This window comes from Mus musculus, chromosome X (genome assembly GCF_000001635.26).
Source record: "Mus musculus strain C57BL/6J chromosome X, GRCm38.p6 C57BL/6J".
Classification (NCBI taxonomy): Eukaryota; Metazoa; Chordata; class Mammalia; order Rodentia; family Muridae; genus Mus; species Mus musculus.
In genome coordinates this window covers 50,589,929-50,614,394 of record NC_000086.7, presented here as the reverse complement: position 1 = coordinate 50,614,394, position 24,466 = coordinate 50,589,929, and the positions used below count along the sequence as shown (strand labels likewise).

Here is a 24,466-nt window from a genome sequence, read left to right as displayed (position 1 = left end):
ATGTGAAGCCAATCTGACACATACTTCTACCCGAGGTGGTGGGACTCTTTTCCTTTAGTTATGAAGGTTACTTCCTTTTTCTGGTTTTATAAGTGAATTTTTACCCTTTCCAGATCGTAAATGGTCTTCAAGTTTGGTATGATTAATTTTGTGTAGGTTTTACAAGATAATTTTATGCTAGGAGATTCAGAAGCAAAGGACAATGCTGAGCCCTGGCTCTAGTTAAGTACATGAGGCAGGCTGGCCTGGGCCTTTCCAGGAGGCTTCTGGTCCATGTTATCATGCCCAGCTGACATGAGTAGGTTTAACCTTGTCTTAAGTAACATCAGCAAACAAACACCTGGCATATATTATCAAATTATATCCCAAAGGCGATGTCCATGCTTCCCAGTTGTCTCCTCTATCTGCCTACATCCACCATGTTTACCCTTTGAAGGACAAGTCACTCAAAAGAAAGTATACAAGGTCTGCATGGAAAGGTTGCAGTAGAGAATTACTCCTGAAAAACAGTAACAAACTCCTAGACATCCTCCATCCTGGGCCTTTCTCTCTAGATATTGGTTATGATAATTTTTTTTTAGGCTCGAGGGTGAGAGAGGAGTATCCAGGATGGCCTTTGTGGACACATGTGGTGTCCTTCTGCCATTCTTCAGGCAAAGCTACAGTGCAGAGCCATTACAGCTTCATTCCCATGAATCCTAGCAGTGGGGAAACAATGCCAGGTAGGATACTTTGGGTTCCACATTTGGACCCAGTGCCTTTCCTCTAGAGCAGGAGGAGTGTGGGCACCAGTAATATCTTGGAGCTGAAAAGGAAAGATAAGGGCCAACAGCAGAGCTGTAGGGACAAGCTGACACAGGAAGTTGTGGGCCAGGCCTTTGGGTCTTCCTATCTGGGGCATGACAAGAAGAAACCCCAGGGAAGAAAATGTAGGCTGTTGCTGGAGACTTCTGTCTTTTCCTCGTTGTTCCATGTTACACATGCTACACATTTTAAGCTATGTCTTCTTGCTAAGACCAGAGACTCCCAATTTACTCCCAAGTTGCCCTGGCATACATTATGCAGTCCAAGCTCCTCTCTGAGATGCATACCTTAGTTGCTAAGGGAAAGTACAAGACTGAAAGTATAATAAAGTATAAAGACAATAACAGGTGCATGTAGTGAAGCCACGGGAACCGGAAATCAGGCTGTAATGTAGGAAATCATTGTGTCCCTGCTCCTGTGTGAACTAATGAAAATCCCATTGAGCATCAGTGGCAGATCCATTTGGAAATCATAGCCATTGGAGAGACCTGTGTTTCTCCAAGTAGGCATGTTCATAGCATTCAGTGTTGACAGCTATCTGCATGCTCTTTACAGAGCCACTAAAGTGAGCCTTCTAGAGGCCACACAAGACCTTTGGTCTGGGGCTCTTGTGTGGATCTCACACAGAGCATGATACCCAGGGAAGTGTAAGTGTGATCTGGGTAACAAGGACATGACCTGACTCCTAGGTTTGTTTCTGTTGAGGCACTGAGGTGACAGTGTGTTCTTTTTCTCCCTAGGACTGGCCCCTGGGATTTGCTGCTCAGTTCACTGAGACATCAGGAGCAAGCACTGGAGGCCGGTGCTGCTGGACCCAGATGGGAGCCATGCAGGACTTGACCATGGCCTGCATACACTTCTTCCCAGGAGAAGGGGAATGAGGAAGGTGGGGGCCTCAAAGCCTCCTTTCCTTTCTGTTTGGCTTCCTATGTCTTTATTCTATTTTTTGTATCTGTTTAATTATTTACTTAGTACAAAATTCAGGTCCAGCCTCCTTAGGTTTGGCATTGATAAAAAATGCAAAATGGAAGGTAAATTCTAGGAGTACAGCATTGCAAGCTTCTGACACAGACAAGGAAGGCTAGAACTGCACAGTTAGAGGACACTGCCTCTGTATTGACATTTTTTTCAGTCAGTGAAGGCGGGGGTAGAGAGCTGCAGTCAGGACATCTTCTCTGCTCTGGGACAATACTGCCATCATGCGGAAAATGTTTCCTGTAGACCAACACAGGCACACACACCTCCTCCTCCATCCTGTTTCTCCTCAGCCATTTTGAAGCAGGGAGGATCAGGAGGATTCAAGGATGGGGAAGCTTTCCTGTTCTACTATATATTTTCTCCTTCTGTAGGCAGACTGGCATCACAGGACATTTTAGAGCATTACTGTACACCCTGGTGACTGAGGTCCATTATCAAGTGTGCAGCGGTGCTGAGGTCCAGGGACAGGAAGCAGAAGGGCGGGTTCCAGCCCGCTCAGCTGGCCATGGTAAGATACTAGCTGGTGTCCTAGGGCAGCAAGGCGCCTCCCTCCCCAGGTTCTGATGAGAAAGCACTACAGTCCTAGTTTCTCTTGGGCCTGAGAATTCAAGGCAGCCCAACTAGGGACCCACAGCTGCTCCTGCTGGCTGTAATCAGCCGCCATCTTCTTCCATTGTTAGCAATCATGGGAAGGAGGACAGTGGAGTTGTGAGTTTTGAAACCGCATCCTCATGGAGGCAGTAGAGCTCCATACAAGACTTTGTGAGTGCTTTTCCCCCCCGCCCTTTGTGTCTGAAAAAAAGTCTAAGATGGCTGTCCTACCTTTTATGCAGCTTTGAGTGGCTTTAAGAGTATTTTAATTTTTTGTCTTCTGTTCCACATGAGGCCAATCTCAGGCCTAATTCTTCCCTAGGTCATTGTACTCCATGCCTTCTGTTATGCAGGATATTTCCTATTTCTTACTTTATAACCATTTATTTTTCCACGGTATATCAAAGTTTGATATACTTATTTTTTGTAGGTTTTACGCAACCTTAGTGGAAGGTCTCCAGTGTGAAATACTAGCCAGGTCTTTCGGTTGTCATCTTATGGTCTCTCAGGTCACACAAAATCAGATATTGGTTGGTTACTCTCACAAGCTTTGTGCCACTGGTGTTTCTGCAGATTGTAAGGTTTGCTTCTTTCTCCTTCCATGAGTCCTAGTCCTTATAGAGTAGGTGCTAGTAACCTTCTCTGTGCTCCATGCGTCTTCAGCAGTTTGGCCTTGCTGTCAGTTTATGAAGGGCCACAAATAGCCTTCATAATAGCCTGGATTGGCCCAATCTCCATTTGAAGTAATTCACCCCCAGTACTGAAGGCTTCATTTAGTGACAAGAGGAGTCTAGTTGGAGATGTTTCTACCCTTTTGATTCCTCCCCATATTACCTCCCTCCTGTCCCTTTCCCCTCCCTCTCCTTACTTGATCCTCCATTCCATTCCCCCACTCTGTGTTCCATAACTATCAGTTCTTATGTTCCCCTTGGAAGGATTATCAAACCGTCCCCCATAGGTCCTTTATACATAACCTCTTGTTATATGAACTGTACTTTGCTTCTCTGTGATTTAACCGCTAACATTCACATGTGAGTGAGCACATAAAATGTTTCCCTTTTGACCGGGCAGTGGTGGCACATGCACTCAGGAGACAGAGGCAGGCGGATTTCTGAGTTCGAGGCCAGCCTGGTCTACAGAGTGAGTTCCAGGACAGCCAGGGCTACGCAGAAACCCTGTGTAGCAAAACTAAAAAAAAAAAAATTCCCACTTTTGGGGTCTGAGTTACCTCAGGATGATTTTGTTTCTCTTTCTACCCTTTTACTCATGAATTTCATGATTTTTACTTTGCAAAGTGGTTGACTAATATTCCATTGTGTAAATGTACCACATTTTCTTCATTCATTCATGTGCAGACATCAAGATTTCCAGTTTCTGGCTGTTCCAAATAGAGCAGCAATGAACATGGTTGAGTATCTTTGTAGTAGGATGAAACAGTCTTTAGTATATATCCAAGACTGGCTAGGTGAATCTTGAGGTATTGCCATCTTTCTGAGGAGCCATCACACTGGTTTGAATAGTGGCTGTAAAGCTTGCACGCCCAGCAATGGAGGAGTGTCCCCTTACCATGCATCCTACCACCATGAGCTATCCTTTGTTTTGTTGATCTCAGCCTTCCTGATTGGTGTAAAATGAAATCTCAAAGTAGTTTTGATTTGCATTTCCCTGAAAGCTAAGGATGTTGAACATTTTAAAGTATTTCTTCACCATCTGAGATTCTTCTTTTGAGAATTCTCCATCTAAAATTGTAGCCCGTTTTTAATTGGATTATTAATGTTTTTTTTTTTTAGAAAACTTTTATTCTTCTTTAATGTATTACTTCTGTACCATTTTCAACCTCCTGTCACTTAAACCGTATCCCCATGTCCTGTCTCTGCCAGATCAACTACTGCTCTATACCCGTCAAAATAAGAGAAGGACAAAAAGGAGGAGAAAAGAAAAGGGAAGAGGGAGGGAGGGAGGGAAAGAGGGAGAGAGAGTGCAAGAGAGAGAGAGAGCAGCAGCAAGGACTCCTCCCACAGGGTATGAAAAGGGTTCCAAGCACAGGGAAAGATTCAGAGACACATGACCTCCCGTTCCCACAATTAGGAGTCCCATAAGAACACCCAGCTGCACAACCACAAGGTACCTAGCTCAGACCCATACAGGGTCCATGTTTGTTGTTTCAGTCTCTGTGAGGCCTGATGAGCCCTATTTAGTAGATTTTGTACCCTGTGTTTTCAAGGTTCCCAAACAATCTGACTCCTACAATCCTCCCTTTAATGGGTTTCCTGGCTCTACTTAGTTTTTGGCTGTGGGTCTCTGCATCTGCTCACATCAGTTGCTGGATAACACCACTCTGATGACTCTTGGGTGGCGTGGATCTGTGAGTATAGCAGAATATCATTAGGAATCACTTCCTTGACTTTTTTGGATACTTTTTGCCAATCATGATTGGTTCTATCCTGGGTCTCAGGCTGTCCTTCCTCTGATCCTGGCCATCCAGGCAGTGTCAGCCATGGGACCCCTCTCCTGGCAGTGTGGGCCAAAAGTTAGACCAGTCATGGGTTGGCTACTTTTACAAGTTCTTGGCCACCATTGTTCTAGCAAGTCTTGCAGATAGGACATGATAAGTCAAATGTTTTGTGGCTGGGTAGGTGTCCCAGTCCAAAGGCTAGGAGGCTTGCCTGGTTATAAATGATGGTTGGTTTAGGCTCTGTATCCTCCATTACCAGGAGATTTTACTAGGGTTACTCTCATAGATTCCAAGGAGTTTGTAATGTATTAGATTTCTACAAGTATCACCCCCAAAAGGACCCCCAATTCCAGTTGTCTCTCTTACCCCCCCCACATTCTAGTTCCTTCAAAATAAAGGTATGAGAAATTATACATGATAGATTATAATATAAACACAAATTTAGTGAATGTTCACTTTCGTTTACAGGTCAAACATACTCCATGATCTATGTGATTAGGAGTTATAGTGATTTCCATAGCTTTGTCACCCCAAATGCTATGGAGCATTAAATTTTGAGACCTACCTAGATCATCATTACAGGCAGGTAGTCAGATTGGCTGGACGCCCACCCAAGGCCAGTTGTGTAAGAAAGGATGGGGTATGGTGACCAGGGAATCTGTGAAGGGAATCAGGCAGAGACCCAGGTTTCCTGGTTCCTAGGTTTGATCTTCTCCAGACCCTGACTTGGCAACATTTTCTTTCCTACCTAGAACTGGACGATGAATTTTAACCTCCACACCACAAGCACTGGGGTAGAAGACTGCTGCTGGGTGAAGAAGAGACTAGACTTGATCATTGAGCAGCCACTCACTGATATCTTCAGTGCTGCATGAGGAAGGTGGGTGCCTCAAAGCTCCTCCATCCTTCTCTTTCCTTCCTGCTTAGATCATAAATTCCAGGCAATTTCCTTCTTACAGCAGAGTTTATTCTTCTGGATTTGGTGGTGGATTCTGGTGAAGATACAGATGGATGCTCTGGCTGAGTCGCTACCTTGAAATGAAAATGGGAGGTAAACTCTCCCATAGATGAATCTTCCTCATTTTGAAGGTAAAGGGTAAGGAAAGCTGCCATAGTTGTTGGACTCTGTCCATTATTGGAGTTTTTTTCAGACTGTGAAGGCGGGGACAGAGAGCTGCACTCGGGACACCTTCCCTGCTCTGGGGCAACACTGTCATCATGCGGAAAATGTTTCCTGTAGAGCAGAGCAGGCACACACACCTCCGCCATCCTGCTTCTCCTCAGCCATTTTGAAGCAGGGAGGATCAGGAGGATTCATGGATGGTGAAATGTGCCCGTTTTACTGTCTATTTTCTCCTTAAGTACCCAGACTAGAATCACCTGACCCTTCAGAGTATTAACTCAGACCCTGGTGACTGAGGTCCAGTACCAAGTACACAGCTGTGCTGAGGTCCAGGGACAGGAAGCAGATGGGCGGGTTCCAACCCGCTCAGCTGGCAATGATAATCTAGTAGCTGGTGTCTTAGAGCAACAAGGTGCCTCCATCTCCAGGTTCTGAAGAGAAAACACTGCAGTCCCAGTTTATGTTGGGGCCGTAGAAGAAGTCAAGGAAGCCCAACTAGGCACCCACAGCTGCTTCTGCTGTCTGTAATCGGTCGCCATCTTCTGCCATTACTAGGAATCATGGGAAGGAGGACAGTGGCACTGTGAGTTTTGAAACCACGTCCTCGTGGTGGTAGTAGAGCGCCACACAAGAGCTTGTGAGTGCCTCTCCCCCGCCCTTCCTGTCTGAAAAAACACAAAAGATGGATGTCCTAAGGTTTACCCAGCTTTGAGTAGTTTAAAAGGTATTTTTTTCTTCCATGTGTTCCCTGTGAAGGCAATCTTAGGCCCTAGGTGGTGGGACTTTTTTCCTTCTGTTTTGTAGGTTATTTCCTTTTTCTGTCTTTAGAACTGTAGATTTTTACCCTTTGCAGATATTTAGTATTTTTAAATATTGGCATGATTAGGTTTTTGTAGGTTTTACATGATGAAGATAGTCTAGGAGATTTAGAAGCAAAGAACTAAGCTGAGCTATGAAGTACATGAGACAGGCTGGTCTGGGCCTCTCCAGGAGGCTTCTGTCTTTTGCTCTGGGAGTTCCAAAAATATCTCAGACCATGCTACCATGCCCAGCTGAAGGCAGTAGGTTTAACCTTGTCTTAAATATCATCAGCAAACAAACACTTGGCAGTTGATAATTATATCCCAAAGATGATGTCCATGCTTCCCAGTTTTCTCCTCTGTTAGACTTCATCCACCATGTTTACCCTTTGAAGGACAAGTCACTCGAAGGGAAGTATAACAGGCCTGAATGGAGAGGGGACAGTGGAGAATTACTTCTGAAAAACAGTAACATAGGCCTAGACATCCAGGATCCTGGGCCTTTGTCTCTAGATATTGGTTATGGTATTTATTTTCAGGCTTGAAGGTGAGAGAAGGGTAATCAAGGATGGCCTTTGTGGCCATATGTGGTGTCCTTCTGCCATCATGTATGCAGAGCTACAGTGCAGAGCCATTACAGCTTCATTCCCATGAATCCTAGTAGTGGGGACACAATGCCAGGTAGGATACTTTGGGTTCCACACTGGGACCCAGTGCCTTTCCTCTAGAGCAGGAGAAGTGTGGGCCCCAGTAATGTCTTGCAGCTGAAAAGGAAGACTAAAGTCCAACAGCAGAGCTGTAGGGACAAGCTGACACAGGAAGTTGTGGGCCAGGCCTTTGGTTCTTCCTATCTGGGGTATGATAAGACGACACCACAGGGAAAAAAATGCAGGCTCTTTGTAGAGAATTCGGTCTCCTGCTCCTTGTAGCATGTGTAGGCAGGATTTTAAGCCATGCCTTCTTTCTAAGACACAGAGACTCCCTAATTAGTCCAAGCTGTTCAAGCACACATAATGTAGCCCAGGCTCCTCTCAGAGGTGTATGTCTTAGTGGCCAAGGGAAAGTAGAAGACTGAAAGTATAAAGAAAAGAACGTGTATATAGTTAAGCCATGGGAAACTGTAATTGGCCTATAATGTAGGAATTTCTTATGTCGTGCTCCAGTGTGAACTATTGAAAACCCCATTGAGAATCAGTGACAGATCTTTTGGAAATCAGTCATTGGAGAGACCTATGTTTCTTCAAGTAGGCATGTTCATAGCATTCAGTGTTGACAGGTATCAGCATGCTCTTTACAGAGCCACTAAGTGAGCCTGCCACAGGACACACAGTGTCTTATGTCTGGGGCTCTTGTGTGGATCTCACACAGAGCATGATACCCAGGGAAGTGTAAGTGTGATCTGAGTAACAAGTACATGACCTGAAGCCTAGGTTTGCTTCTCTTGATACACTGAGGTGACAGTGTGTTCTTTATCTCCCTAGAACCGGCCCCTGAGATTTGCTGCTCAGAACCTGAGTTCACTGAGACATAGGGAGCAAGCACTGGAGATCCGGTGCTGCTGGACCCAGGTGGGCGCCATGCAGGACTTGACCATGGCCTGCACACACTTCTTCCCAGGAGAAGGGGAGTGAGGAAGGTGGGGGCCTCAAGGCTTTCTTTCCATCTATTTGTGTTGCTATGTTCTTATATTCCATTTTTTCTGTTTAATTATTTATTTAGTATAAAATCAGGTCCAGCCTCCTTAGGTATAGCACTGATATAAAGTATAAAATGGAAGCTAAATTCTAGGAGTACAGCACTGCATGCTTCTGACACAGACAAGGAAGGCTAGAGCAGCACAGTTAGAGGACACTGCCTCCGTATTGACATTTTTTTCAGTCAGTGAAGGCAGGGAAAGAGAGCTGCAGTCAGGTCATCTTCTCTGCTGTGGGACAATACTGCCACCATGCGGGAAATGTTTCTTGTAGACCAGTGCAGGCACACATACCTCCTCCATCCTACTGCTCCTCAGCCATTTTGAAGCAGGGAAGGTCAGGGGGATTCATAAATGGTGAAATTTATCCTTCTTACTATATTTCACTCCTTCTGTAGGCAGACTACAATCACAGAACCTTTCAGAGTATTAACACAGACCGCGGTGACTGAGGTCAATTATCAAGTGCACAGCTGTGCTTCGGTACAGGGACAGGAGGCAGAAGGGCAGGTTTCACCATTGCTCAGCTGGCCATGGTAATCTACTAGCTGGTGTCCTAGGGCAGCAAGGCGCCTCCCTCTCCAGGTTCTGAAGAGAAAGCACTGCAGTCCCAGTGTTTGTTGGGGTCTGAGGAGAAGGCAAGGCAGCCCAGCTAGGCACCCACAGCTGCTCCTGCTGTCTGTAATCTGCCACCATCTTCTGCCATTGCTAGGAATCATGGGAAGGAGGAGAATGGCACTGTGAGTTTTGAAACCGTGTCCTCATGGTGGCAGTAGAGCTCCACACAAGAGCTTGTGAGTGCCTCTCCCCCGCCCTTCCTGTCTGAAAAAACGCCAAAGATGGTTGTCCAAACTTTTACCCAACTTTGAGTACTTTAAAAGTTGTTTTATTTTTTTGGTCATGTGTTCCATGTGAAGCCAATCTGAGACATACTTATACCCTAGGTGGTGGGACTCTTTTCCTTTAGTTATGTAGGGTTTGTCCCTTTTCTCACTTTATAGCTATGGATTTTTACCCTAATCCGATATTTAATGGTGTTAAAATTTTGTCTGATTGACTTTTTGTAAGTTTTAAATGATGAAGATATGATGGGAGATTTAGAAGCAAAGGACTATGCTGAGCCGTGGTCCTAGTGAACTACATGAGGCAGGCTGGCCTGGCCCTTTCCAGGAGGCTTCTGGTCCATGTTACCATGCTCAGCGGACACGAGTAGGTTTAACCTTGTCTTAAGTAACATCAGCAAACAAACACTGGACAGTTGATAATTATATCCCAACGGCGATGTCCATGCTGCCCAGTTTTCTCCTCTGTCTGCCTTCATCCACCATGTCTACCCTTTGAGGACAAGTCACTCCAAGGGAAGTATACCAGGTCTGAATGGAGAGGGGACAGTGTAGAATTACTGCTGAAAAACAGTAACAAAGTCCTAGACATCTTCGATCCTGGGCCTTTGTCTCTAGATATTGGTTATGGTATTTATTTTTTTAAGATTGAGGGTGGGAGAGGGGTAGTGCAGGATGGCCTTTGTGACCATATGTGGTGTCCTTCTGCCATCCTGCAGGCAGAGCTACAGTGCTGAGCCATTAAAATCTCATTCCCATGAGTCCTAGCAGTGGGGAAACAATGCCAGGTTAGATAGTTTGGGTTCCATACTGGGACCCGGTGCCTTTCCTCTAGAGCAGAAGTGTGGGCACCAGTAATGGCTTCGAGCTGAAAAGAAAGACAAAGGCAAACAGCAGAGCTGTAGGGACAAGCTGACACAGGAAGTTGTTGGCCAGGCCTTTGGTTCTTCCTATCTGGGGCATGACAAGAAGACACCACAGGGAAAAAATGCAGGCTCTTTGAGGAGAATTCGGTCTCCTGCTCCTTGTAGCATGTGTAGGCAGGATTTTAAGCCATGCCTTCTTTCTAAGACACAGAGACTCCCTAATTAGTCCAAGCTGTTCAAGCACACATTATGTAGCCCAGGCTCCTCTCAGAGGTGTATGTCTTAGTGGCCAAGGGAAAGTAGAAGACTGAAAGTATAAAGAAAAGAACGTGTATATAGTTAAGCCATGGGAAACTGTAATTGGCCTATAATGTAGGAATATCTTATGTCGTGCTCCAGTGTGAACTATTGAAAACCCCATTGAGAATCAGTAACAGATCTTTTGGAAATCAGTCATTGGAGAGACCTATGTTTCTTCAAGTAGGCATGTTCATAGCATTCAGTGTTGACAGGTATCAGCATGCTCTTTACAGAGCAACTAAGTGAGCCTGCCACAGGACACACAGTGTCTTATGTCTGGGGCTCTTGTGTGGATCTCACACAGAGCATGATACCCAGGGAAGTATAAGTGTGATCTGGGTAACAAGGGCATGACCTGACACCTAGGTTTGCTTCTGTTGAGGCACTGAGGTGGCAGTGTGTTCTTTATCTCCCTAGAACCGGCCCCTGGGATTTGCTGCTCAGAACCTGAGTTCACTGAGACATCAGGAGCAAGCACTGGAGGTCGGGTGCTGCTGGACCCAGGTGGGCGCCATGCAGGACTTGACCATGGCCTGCACACACTTCTTCCCAGGAGAATGGGAGTGAGGAAGGTGGGGGCCTCAAGGCTTCCTTTCCATCTATTTGTGTTGCTATGTTCTTATATTCCTTTTTTTCTGTTTAAAAAATTTAGTACAAAATCAGGTCCAGCCTTCTTAGGTTTGGCATTGATATAAAATGCAAAACAGAAGCTAAATTCTAGGAGTACAGCACTGCATGCTTCTGACACAGACAAGGAAGGCTAGAACTGCACAGTTAGAGGACACTGCCTCTGTATTGACATTTTTTTTAGTCAGTGAAGGCGGGGAAAGAGAGCTGCAGTCAGGACATCTTCTCTGCTGTGGGACAATACTGCCACCATGCGGGAAATGGTTCTTGTAGACCAGTGCAGGCACACATACCTCCTCCATCCTACTGCTCCTCAGCCATTTTGAAGCAGGGAAGATCAGGGGGATTCATCAATGGTGAAATTTGTCCTTCTTACTGTATTTCACTCCTTCTGTAGGCAGACTAGCATCACAGAACCTTTCAGAGTATTAACGCTGACCATGGTGACTGAGGTCCATTATCAAGTGCGCAGCTGTGCTGAGGTACAGGGACAGGAGGCAGAAGGGCGGGTTTCACCATTGCTCAGCTGGCCATGGTAATCTACTAGCTGGTGTCCTAGGGCAGCGAGGCGCCTCTCTCTCCAGGATCTGAAGAGAAAGCACTGCAGTCCCAGTTTCTGTTGGGGTCTGAGGAGAAGGCAAGGCAGCCCAGCTAGGTACCCACAGCTGCTCTTGCTGTCTGTAATCGGCCGCCATCTTCTGCCATTGCTAGGAATCATGGGAAGGAGGAGAATGGCACTGTGAGTTTTGAAACCGTGTCCTCATGGTGGCAGTAGAGCTCCACACAAGAGCTTGTGAGTTCCTCTTCCCCGCCCTTTCTTTCTGAAAAAACGCCAAAGATGGTTGTCCAAACTTTTACCCAACTTTGAGTACTTTAAAAGTTGTTTTATTTTTTTGGTCATGTGTTCCATGTGAAGCCAATCTGACACATACTTCTACCCGAGGTGGTGGGACTCTTTTCCTTTAGTTATGTAGGGTTTTTCCCTTTTCTCGCTCTATAGCTATGGATATTTACCCTAATCCGATATTTAATGGTGTTAAAATTTTGTCTGATTAACTTTTGTAAGTTTTAAATGATAAAGATATGATGGGAGATTTAGAAGCAAAGGACTATGCTGAGCCGTGGTCCTAGTGAACTACAAGAGGCAGGCTGGCCTGGCCCTTTCCAGGAGGCTTCTGGTCCATGTTACCATGCTCAGCGGACACGAGTAGGTTTAACCTTGTCTTAAGTAACATCAGCAAACAAACACTGGGCAGTTGATAATTATATCCCAACGGCGATGTCCATGCTGCCCAGTTTTCTCCTCTGTCTGCCTTCATCCACCATGTCTACCCTTTGAGGACAAGTCAGTCCAAGGGAAGTATAACAGGCCTGAATGAAGAGGGGACAGTGGAGAATTACTTCTGAAAAACAGTAACAAAGTCCTAGACATCCAGGATCCTGGGCCTTTGTCTCTGGATATTGGTTATGGTATTTATTTTTTAAGATTGAGGGTGGGAGAGGGGTAGTCCAGGATGTCCTTTGTGACCATATGTGGTGTCCTTCTGCCATCCTGCAGGCAGACCTACAATGCTGAGCCATTAAAATCTCATTCCCATGAGTCCTAGCAGTGGGGAAACAATGCCAGGTTAGATACTTTGGGTTTCATACTGGGACCCAGTGCCTTTTCTCTAGAGCAGAAGTGTGGGCACCAGTAATGGCTTCGAGCTGAAAAGGAAGAGTAAAGGGCAAACAGTAGAGCTTCCTGATACAGGAAGTTGTGGGCCAGGTCTTTGGGTCTTCCTATCTGGGGCATGACAAGAAGACACCACAGGGAAAAAAATGCAGGCTCTTTGTGGAGAATTCGGTCTCCTGCTCCTTGTAGCATGTGTAGGCAGGATTTTAAGCCATGCCTTCTTTCTAAGACACAGAGACTCCCTAATTAGTCCACGCTGTTCAAGCACACATTATGTAGCCCAGGCTCCTCTCAGAGGTGTATGTCTTAGTGGCCAAGGGAAAGTAGAAGACTGAAAGTATAAAGAAAAGAACGTGTATATAGTTAAGCCATGGGAAACTGTAATTGGCCTATAATGTAGGAATTTCTTATGTCGTGCTCCAGTGTGAACTATTGAAAACCCCATTGAGAATCAGTGACAGATCTTTTGGAAATCAGTCATTGGAGAGACCTATGTTTCTACAAGTTGGCATGTTCATAGCATTTAGTACTGACAGGTGTCTGCATGCTCTTTACAGAGCCACTAAAGTGAGCCTGCCACAGGACACACAAGGCCTTTTGTATGGGGCTCTTGTGTGGATCTCACACAGAGCATGATACCCAGGGAAGTCTAGGTGTGATGTGGGTAACAAGGGCATGACCTGACCCCTTGGTTAGTTTATGTTGATGCACTGAGGTGACAGTGTGTTCTTTTTCTCCCTAGAACCGGCCCCTGGGATTTGCTGCTCAGAACCTGAGTTCACTGAGACATCAGGAGCAAGCACTGGAGGCCAGGTGCTGCTGGACCCAGATGGGAGCCATGCAGGACTTGACCATGGCCTGCACACACTTCTTCCCAGGAGAAGGGGAATGAGGAAGGTGGGGGTCTCAAGGCTTCCTTTCCATCAGTGTGTTGCTATGTTCTTATATTCCTTTTTTTCTGTTTAATTATTTATTTAGTACAAAATCAGGTCCAGCCTCCTTAGGTATGGCACTGATATAAAGTATAAAATGGAAGCTAAATTCTAGGAGTACAGCACTGCATGCTTCTGACACAGACAAGGAAGGCTAGAACTGCACAGTTAGAGGACACTGCTTCTGTATTGACATTTTTTTCAGTCAGTGAAGGCGGGGAAAGAGACCTGCAGCCAGGACATCTTCTCTGCTGTGGGACAATACTGCCATCATGCGGCAAATGTTTCTTTTAGATCAGCGCAGGCACACATACCTCCTCCATCCTACTGCTCCTCAGCCATTTTGAAGCAAGGAAGATCAGGGGGATTCATCAATGGTGAAATTTGTCCTTCTTACTGTATTTCACTCCTTCTGTAGGCAGACTAGTATCACAGGACCTTTCAGAGTATTAACGCAGACTGCGGTGATTGAGGTCTAGTACCAAGTGCACAGCGGTGCTGAGGTGCAGGGACAGGAAGCAGAAGGGCAGGTTCCAGCCCGCTCAGCTGGCCATGGTAATCTACTAGCTAGTGTCCTAGGGCAGCAAGGTGTCTCTCTCTTGGTTTTGAAGAGAAAGAACTACAGTCCCAGTTTCTGTTGGGGCTTGAAAAGTCAAGGAAGCCCTGCTGGGCACCCACAGCTGCTCCTGCTGTCTGTAATTGGTCGCCATCTTCTGTCATTGCTAGGAATCATGGGAAAGAGGACAGTGTTGCTGTGAGTTTTGAAACCGCGTCCTAATGGTGGCAGTAGAGCTCTACACAAGAGCTTATGAGTGCTTCTACCCTGCCCTTCATGTCTAAAAAAAAAACTGCTAAAGATGGCTATCCTAACTTTAACCCAACTTTGAGTAGTTTAAAAGGTATTTTAATTTTATGTCATCCATTCCTTGTTAGGCCAATCTGAGGCCCTAGGTGGTGGGACTCTTTTCCTTCAGTTATGAAGGTTATTTCCTTTTTCTGTCTTTATAAGTGGATTTTTACCCTTTCCAGATAGTTAATGGTCTTCAAGTTTGGTATGATTAATTTTGTGTAGGTTTTACAAGATAATTTTATGCTAGGAGATTCAGAAGCAAAGGACAATGCTGAGCCCTGGCTCTAGTTAAGTACATGAGGCAGGCTGGCCTGGGCCTTTCCAGGAGGCTTCTGGTCCATGTTATCATGCCCAGCTGACATGAGTAGGTTTAACCTTGTCTTAAGTAACATCAGCAAACAAACACCTGGCATATATTATCAAATTATATCCCAAAGGCGATGTCTATGCTTCCCAGTTGTCTCCTCTATCTGCCTACATCCACCATGTTTACCCTTTGAAGGACAAGTCACTCAAAGGAAAGTATACAAGGTCTGCATGGAGAGGTTGCAGTAGAGAATTACTCCTGAAAAACAGTAACAAACTCCTAGACATCCTCCATCCTGGGCCTTTCTCTCTAGATATTGGTTATGATAATTTTTTTTTTAGGCTCGAGGGTGAGAGAGGAGTATCCAGGATGGCCTTTGTGGACACATGTGGTGTCCTTCTGCTATTCTGCAGGCAAAGCTACAGTACTGAGCCATTACACTTAATTCCCATGAGTCCTAGCAGTGGGGAAACAATGCCAGGCAGGATACTTTGGGTTCCACATTTGGACCCAGTGCCTTTCCTCTAGAGCAGGAGGAGTGTGGGCCCCAGTAATGTCTTACAGCTGAAAAGGAAAAATAAGGGACAACAGCAGAACCTTAGGGACAAGCTGACACAGGAAGTTGTGGGCCAGGCCTTTGGTTCTTCCTATCTGGGACATGACAAGAAGAAACCCCAGGGAAGAAAATGTAGGCTGTTGCTGGAGACTTCTGTCTTTTCCTCTTTGTAGCATGTTACACATGCTACACATTTCAAGCTTTGTCTTCTTGCTAAGACCAGAGACTCCCAATTTACTCCCAAGTTGCCCTGGTACACATTAAGTAGTCAAAGCTCCTCTCCTAGATGCATACCTTAGTTGCCAAGGGAAAGTACAAGACTGAAAGTATAATAAAGTATAAAGACAATAACACGTGCATGTAGTGAAGCCACGGGAACCGGAAATCAGACTGTAATGTAGGAAATTCTTGTGTCCTTGCTCCTGGGTAAACTAATGAAAGCCCCATTGGAGAGACCTGTGTTTCTCCAAGTAGGCACGTATTTAGCATTCAGTGTTGACAGGTATCTGCATCCTCTTTACAGAGCAACTAAGTGAGCCTGCCACAGGACACACAGTGTCTTATGTCTGGGGCTCTTGTGTGGATCTCACACAGAGCATGATACCCAGGGAAGTCTAGGTGTGATGTGGGTAACAAGGACATGACCTGACGCCTAGGTTTGCTTCTGTTGAGGCACTGAGATGGCAGTGTGTTCTTTTTCTCCCTAGGACTGGCCCCTGGGATTTGCTGCTCAGGACCTGAGTTCACTGAGACATCAGGAGCAAGCACTGGAGGCTGGGTGCTGCTGGACCCAGATGGGAGCCATGCAGGACTTGACCATGGCCTGCACACACTTCTTCCCAGGAGAAGGGGAATGAGGAAGGTGGGGGCCTCCAAGCTTCCTTTCCTTTCTGTTTGACTTCCTATGTCTTTATATTTCTTTTTTTCTGATCAGTTATTTATTTAGTACAAAATCAGGTCCAGCCTTCTTAGGTATGGCATTGATATAAAATGCAAAATAGAAGCTAAATTCTAGGAGTACAGCATTGCATGCTTCTGACAGAGACAAGGACGGCTAGAACTGCACAGTTAGAGGACACTGCCTCTGTATTGACATTTTTTTCAGACTGTGAAGGCGGGCACAGAGAGCTGCACTCAGGACACCTTCCCTGCTCTGGGGCAACACTGCCATTATGTGGAAAATGTTTCCTGTAGAGCAGAGCAGGCACACAGACCTCTTCCTCCATCCTGCTTCTCCTCAGCCATTTTGAAGCAGGGAGGATCAGGAGGATTCATGAATGGCGAAATGTGCCTGTTTTAATGTCTATTTTCTCCTTAAGTACCCAGACTAGAATCACCTGACCCTTCAGAGTATTAACTCAGACCCTGGTGACTTGAGGTCCTGTACCAAGTGCACAGCTGTGCTGAGGTCCAGGGACAGGAAGCAGATGGGCGGGTTCCTGCCCGCTCAACTGGCCACTATAATCTATTAGCTGGTGTCTTGAATAGGAAGGCACCTCACTCTCCAGGTTCTGAGGAGAAAACACTGCAGTCCCAGTTTCTGTTGGGGTCTGAGAAGTCAAGACAGCCCAACTAGGCACCCACAGCTGCTCCTGCTGTCTGTAATCGGTCGCCATCTTCCGCCATTGCTAGGAATTATGGGAAGGAGGAGAGTGGCGCTGTGAGTTTTGAAACCGTGGCCTGAGGGTGGCAGTAGAGCTCCACACAAGTGCTCCTGAGTGCCTCTCCCCCGCCCTTCCTGTCTGAAAAATCACAAAAAATGGCTGTCCTAACATTTACCCAGCTTTGAGTTGTTTAAAGGGTGTTGTTTTTTTTTCATGTGTTCCCTTTGAAGCCAATCTGACTTCATAGGTAGTGGGACATTTTTTCTTCTGTTATTTAGGTTATTTCCTTTTTCTGTCTTTATAACTGTTGATATTTACCCTGTACAGATATTTAATGTTCCTAAAATTTGGTATGATTCCTTTGTGTAGGTTCTACATGATGACAATATGCTAGGAGATTTAGAAGTAAAGAACTAAGCTTAGCAATGATTCTTGTTAAGTACAGGAGACAGGCTGGTCTGGGCCTCTCCAGGAGGCTTCTGTCTTTTGCTCTGGGAGTTCCAAAATATCTCAGACCATGCTACCATGCCCATCTGAAGGCAGTAGGTTTAACCTTGTCTTAAATATCATCAGCAAACAAACACTTGGCAGTTGATAATTATATCCCAAAGATGATGTCCATGCTTCCCAGTTTTCTCCTCTGTTAGACTTCATCCACCATGTTTACCCTTTGAAGGACAAGTCACTCGAAGGGAAGTATAACAGGCCTGAATGGAGAGGGGACAGTGGAGAATTACTTCTGAAAAACAGTAACATAGGCCTAGACATCCAGGATCCTGGGCCTTTGTCTCTAGATATTGGTTATGGTATTTATTTTCAGGCTTGAAGGTGAGAGAAGGGTAATCAAGGATGGCCTTTGTGGCCATATGTGGTGTCCTTCTGCCATCATGTATGCAGAGCTACAGTGCAGAGCCATTACAGCTTCATTCCCATGAATCCTAGTAGTGGGGACACAATGCCAGGTAGGATACTTTGGGTTCCACACTGGGACCCAGTGCCTTTCCTCTAGAGCAGGAGAAGTGTGGGCCCCAGTAATGTCTTGCAGCTGAAAAGGAAGACTAAAGTCCAACAGCAGAGCTGTAGGGACAAGCTGACACAGGAAGTTGTGGGCCAGGCCTTTGGGTCTTCCTATCTGGGGCATGACAAGAAGAAACCCCAGACAAGAAAATGCAGGCCCTTGCTATAGACTTCTGTCTCCACCTTTTTGTAGCATGTTACACATGGTACACATTTCAAGCTATGTCTTTTTGCTAAGACCAGAGACTCCTAATTTACTCCCAAGTTGCCCTGGCATACATTATGCAGTCCAAGCTCCTCTCTGAGAGATGCATGTCTTAGTTGCCAAGGGAAAGTATAAGACTGTAAGTAAAGTATAAAGACAACGTGTATGTAGTGAAGCCACGGGAACTGGAAATCAGACTGTAATGTAGCAAATTCTTGTGTCCCTGCTCCTGTGTGAACTAATGAAAGCCCCATTGAGCATCAGTGGCAGATCCATTTGGAAATCACAGTCATTGGAAAGAACTGTGTTTCTCCAAGTAGGCATGTATATAGCATTCAGTGTTGACTGCTATCTGCATGCTTTTTACAGAGCCACTAAAGTGAGCCTGCCACAGGACACACAAGGCCTTTTGTCCTGGCCTCTTGTGTGGATCTCACACAGAGCATGATACCCAGGGAAGTGTAAGTGTGATCTGAGTAACCAGGGCATGACCTGAGGCCTAGGTTTGCTTCTGTTGAGGCACTGAGATGGCAGTGTGTTCTTTTTCTCCCTAGAACTGGCCCCTGGGATTTGCTGCTCAGAACCTGAGTTCACTGAGACATCAGGAGCAAGCACTGGAGGCCGGGTGCTGCTGGACCCAGATGGGAGCCATGCAGGACTTGACCATGGCCTGCACACACTTCTTCCCAGGAGAAGGGGAATGAGGAAGGTGGGGGCCTCAAAGCTTCCTTTCCTTTCTGTTTGGCTTCCTATGGTTTTATATTTTTTTATCTCTTTATTTATTTAGTACAAATTCATGTCCAGCCTCCTTAGAAATGGCATTGATATAAAGTGTAAAATGGAAGCTAAATTCTAGGAGTACAGCACTGCATGCTTCTGACACAGACAAGGAAGGCTAGAACTGCACAGTTAGAGGACACTGCCTCTGTATCGACATTTTTTTCAGACCATGAAGGAGGGGACAGAGAGCTGCAGTCAGGGCACCTTCCCTGCTCTGGGGCAGCACTGCCATCATGCGGAAAATGTTTCCTGTAGACCAGCACAGGCACACACCCCTCCTTTATCCTGCTTTTTCTCAGCCATTTTGAAGCAGGGAGGATGAGGGGGATTCATGAATGGCGAAGCTTGCTCGTTTTACTGTATTTCTCTCCTGTAGGCAGACTGTCATCACAGGACCCTTCAGAGTATTAACTCAGACCCTGGTGACAGAGGTCTAGTACCAAGTGCACAGCGGTGCTGAGGTGCTGGGACAGGAAGCAGAAGGGCAGGTTCCAGCCCGATCAGCTGGCCATGGTAATCTACTAGCTGGTGTCCTAGGGCAGGCAAGGCGCCTCCCTCTCCAGGTTCTGAAGAGAATGTACTGCAGTCCCAGTTTCTGTTGGGGCCTGAGGAGAAGTCAAGGCAACCCAACTAGGCACCCACAGCTGCTCCTGCTGTCGGTAATTGGCAGCCATCTTCTGCCATTGCTAAGAATCATGGGAAGGAAGCTCAGTTGAGTGTCTTTTTATAAAACACAACAGTGGTTTGTAACTGCATCCCCATGACAGTATTAGAGCTCCAGGAAAGAAGCGTTAAGAACTTTTCATTTCTTGTGCCCTCCTTCTCCAAAACCAAAAATAAAACACCATTCAAGTATAAATGTTACCATGGAATATGATTATCTTGATTTTCCCTGACTTTGAATAGTTTCTTTAGTATTTTAATTTTTGTCTCTCCTGTCTGAAAATTTGCCTACTGAAAGTCAAAGCAGATATGAGGATGTTTGGCTGAGTACTTTGAAAGGTGTTTTTTTTTGCGTGTGGGAATCTACTTTTCCATATCCATTTATCAGTTGTGTCAGGGGCACACACATGCAGTCGCACAAACATAGCATTCAAAGAAGTTGAAATGCTCCAGGACCTTCCTCTTCTCTAGATGGGACGTAACACAGTGACCCAAAACTGGACAATGTGTCAGGAGTGAGGAGAGACTTTGGAACACTTGGGTCCTCATGAGATCTCTTCACTATGTCCCTCCCCTCTGTATCCAGGGAGCTGTGCAGAAGAGGAAACAGTAAGATTGGAAGCCCAGAGGGAATGCTTGAGACCATAAAAGCAGTATCTTCCAGACACAACAAGACTGATACATTATAACCCACTGAGACCGGGCACCAACATGCTTAGGGCCTATATAGGCGGTAGCTAGATGTCACTGTGATATTGACAGTGCAAAGTGGACACAAATCCACCCCTAACCAAGATGCTTGCTTCAGTTGACACCCACTGGCAAGGGAAGCTTTTGTTTTCTTCAGTTGTTTGTCGTCATGTAAACACACTTAAGGATAGGCCTCATACCTTTCAGGTAATGCCCATCTCAAAGCAAACGCAGTGCTTATATTTTGTTGATTTTTTTTTTTTTTTTGGTCTCATATTGTTTGCTCTGGGCATATTCTTAAACTGTCAGCTGTTTTGCTAGTATCTTACACTTTATGAGTTTGTCTTGTTAGGACCTCTCTCTCTCTTTCTCTCTCTCTCTCTCTGTGTGTCTTATATATTTTTGCTTCTGGTTTGTTTGTCCTTAGGATCCATGAGGAAATAACTAGGAAAGCAAGAACACATTATAGTGTATGAAAAATTGTTTTCAATTAGAAAAGAAAAAATACTTCATACAAAGATATGTGTTTTCTTCCGATTTTTAACTGAGACCTGAAGAATAGAAATGTGCCTTAGTGGAAACTCATACCATCTGCGGGGAGCACAGGTTATAGTGGTGACCAATGCAAGCTGTCCCTGCTTTTTCTTAGGTGTGTAGGCAAAGGCCTGTCAACAATTCAACAGAGAGTAGGATCTATGCAGGTGAGCTACAGGGTAGCATGTGGGGACTTCGGGTTTGTAGTTAGTGGGTACCTCCATCTGTTTCCTTATGGCCCAAACTTCACTCTTCATTCACACAGGGGTCACCTAAGCAGTTAGGGCAGATAATTTGATGAGATGTGAAATCCTTGGTGATAGATAGGAAACACACCCACTTACTATATGCAGGGAACAGTTTGACCTATGCCAAAAAGTTTCCAGATTTTGGTTTCACAGGGAACAAACACCTGACCAAGAGCACAGCAGTGTAAGCTTGTCCTCTCAGACTGGGCCAAGTACAAGGCTGCCATTTTTCTTGCAGGTGGTGTGTTTTTTTGTTTTGTTTTGTTTCGTTTTTGTTTTAAAAAAACAAGAGGGGAGGGAGAAAAAGGATAAAAAAATGGCGCTTTTAAAAGTATGTAGAACCATACTGTCCCCCATGAGGAATTAGCTTCGATGTAGACAGCACCATTGCAGCTTCCTGCATTCTTCTTAGAGTGGGGGTTGGTCTGTAGAGGCCTGGAGAAGCGGGCCTGCCTTGACTTTCAATATGGCCCTAGGAGAACTCTTGGTGTTATAATGAACGGAATGGTTATGTTTACTGTTGGAATATTTTTATGCTGTTTTCAATAAGAAGGTTCTAATTGTTCCTGAGTGCATCAAAATAAATAGTAGTAGATGCTTTGAGATTGCTCATTTAATGATCCCTTAATTTATGTATTTTCTCTTTAAAAAATAACTTCCTTATCTTTTGAATCCATGCAGAAAAATATTTAAAATGATGAGCTCAACAGTTAATGGAGACATAATCTTGAAATCATGCAGCAAATATGATTGCTAGGGCACGTGCTCTCAGCTACTGCTCCAGCAGCGTGCCTGCCTGCTTCTGTGCTCCTGCCACGCTGGACACTGATTTCCTACTGGAAACTGTTAAGCGGCCTCCAGTTAGATGCTTCCTAGTGGCTCTTCACAGGAATAGAAGAGTAATAAGATATTGTTACCTATCCAATTGGAATTTATAGGCAGTGCAATCTATTTGTCCCCCTTGGATTATGAGCATTCAGAATTAGTACTTATCTTCTCCTTATATGATGGTAGTCAACCGCCCACTGCACACACAAAGCCTGTTATTGTCTGTCAGGATATGGTGCATGGTGCCCAAGGAATGTGGCTGAGAACCAGGGTTCTGGTGCCTAGATTTGCTCTAATGCAGACACTGAGGTTCCATATAGCATTTTCCTTCTTCTTTCTAGAACTAGATCCTAAGAGCAGAAGACAATCATATGTCCTGAGAACCCATTGGAGGTTGAACAGCGCTGGGTGGATGGAGAAAGGCAGAAATGCAGAATTTCGTCATTGCCTGGATGCTGACTTTATCCAAAGAGAAGATGCATGAGGAGTGTACATGCCTCAGGTCTCACTTGGCTTTCTCTTTCCTTCTTGCTTTGTTCTGGTTTTGGTCTTTTGTCCTTTGGAGTTCCAAGTCAGGAGGAGTTGTAGTTGGTCTGGCATACATGTAAAATGAAAGCAGAAGGGGGCCTGCAGGAAAGGCTTCCTCAACTCACTTGGAAGGAGGAAGGCAAGGCTGCCACCACCATTACTGGACTCCAATTGTAGTTGCTTTTTTTTTTTTAATCGGAAAGGCGGGAGCAGGCTGCTGTGAGCTGGTTTTTGTTTCTTCTGTAGAGCAACACTGCCATCGTGCGGAACATATTGCATACATACCTGAATGCAGGTCTCTTTCTCTATGGTGGACTAACAAATAGGAAGGAAGGCTATGGTCTGAGAGGTATTAGATTTACTCATTTATTTTATGTATGTCATCACACTGTAGCTGTCTTCAGACACAATCAGAACACACCCGATCCCCATTACAGATGGTTGTGAGCCACCATGGAATTGAATTCAGGACCTGGAAGAACAGTCAAGTGCTCTTAGCCACTGAACCACTGAGCTTGGTCTGAGAGGTATTAGTTATCCATGTTTGGACTCTTTCCCCTTCTTCTTTTCCCTGGTGCACAGAGCACTATCTTAATGCTTCTAGACATTATGAAGAAGGTGGAGTGTCCAGAGGATTCCTAAATGACCAAGCTCGTCCTATCCCAACCCCTCTTTTTATAGGCAGTTTGGAGGTATGGGCTATTGCAGAGTCTAAGTGTTAGTCCTATTGACTGAGAGACAAGTGCCCATTAGGTGTCCTGTGGTCCAGGAACAGGAAGCAGGGGGGCGGGATTTCATGCTGCTCAGTTTGCAGTATTAATCTATTAGCCGCTGTCCTATGGCAGTAAGGCACTTTCTAGGTTCCGATGAGAAAGAAGTACAGTTTCTGTTGGGGTCTGAGGAAAAGTCAAGGAAACCCAACTAGGCACTCACAGCTGCTCCTGCTGTCTGTAATCGGCTGCCATCTTCCGCCATTGCTAGGAATCATGGGAAGGAGGACTGTGGCGCTGTGAATTTTGAAACCGCATCCTCATGGTGGCAGTAGAGCTCCACAAAAGAGCTTATGCACAGTTGCCTCCTGCCCTTCCTGCCTGCAAAAAAATGCCATTGAGACAGAAAGTTACCAAGGAAGAGGAGTGTGATGAGTTTTGCTCAGTTCTGGGTACTTTGAAAAGTTTTTTATTTGTGTCTTGTTTTTCAGGTGAAGCCCAACTAAAGCCCAAATTTAGAAGGGGTCATAGGATGCTTTTCCTTCTGTTATGTAGGGTGTTTCCCTTTTCCTTTGTTTCTACTTTGTCCAGGTGCCTAGTTTTATTTAAAAATTTGGTACCCTTCTTTCTTTTAATGTTTATGCAATAAAGATGCACTATGAGATTTAGAGGTGAACACATGTAATACATGAGGGGAACAATTTTTGGGTTATGGGTCCTAGCTCCTAGTTTTGATCCTCACTACTAGAGGTGAGGAACTAATTCATTTCCAAATTGTGTGCCTTGGAATTTCTCACTTCCTAGTAGTGTGAGAACTATCTGTGGCATTAAATCTGATTTATAATATGACTGGGATGGAAATGAAGAAAATAATTGAATTTAATAATAAGAACCCATTATTCTGATGAAACCACTTTATTAGTATATTTTGTTTTATTTTCTTTGTTTCTTTTTCTTTTTCCTTTCTTTTCTTTTTTTTTTTTTTTTTTTTAAACAAAACAGGGTTTTTCTGTAGCCTTGACTGTTCTTGAACTCACTTTAGATCAGGCCGGTCTGAAACTAACAGAGATCCACCTGCATTTTTCTCTGTTTCCAGAGTGCTGGGATTCAAGGCATGAGCCACCCACTACGGCCTGTCTTATAAGTCATTTTTACAGACTACTTTTTCCATGTCTGTCTCTAGTCTGTAAGCTGGGAAAATTCATCCAATTATAAATATTTTCAGTAATGTCTAAGGGGAAAAATTGGCCAGCCTGAAGC

General features: G+C 45.1%; 1 long non-coding RNA gene across 1 annotated transcript in view; it reads left to right on the top strand.

Annotated features, from left to right (window-relative positions):
• The window catches only part of Firre (functional intergenic repeating RNA element), a 72,202-nt gene that overhangs the window by 20,927 nt on the left and 26,809 nt on the right, over positions 1-24,466 (top strand). Inside the window, exons 5-12 of the long non-coding RNA NR_015505.2 lie at positions 1,545-1,690; positions 5,581-5,708; positions 5,791-5,917; positions 10,870-10,956; positions 13,497-13,651; positions 16,107-16,261; positions 18,780-18,934; positions 22,310-22,470. This is a non-coding gene — a long non-coding RNA (functional intergenic repeating RNA element). The remainder of the gene's footprint in view (positions 1-1,544; positions 1,691-5,580; positions 5,709-5,790; positions 5,918-10,869; positions 10,957-13,496; positions 13,652-16,106; positions 16,262-18,779; positions 18,935-22,309; positions 22,471-24,466) is intronic.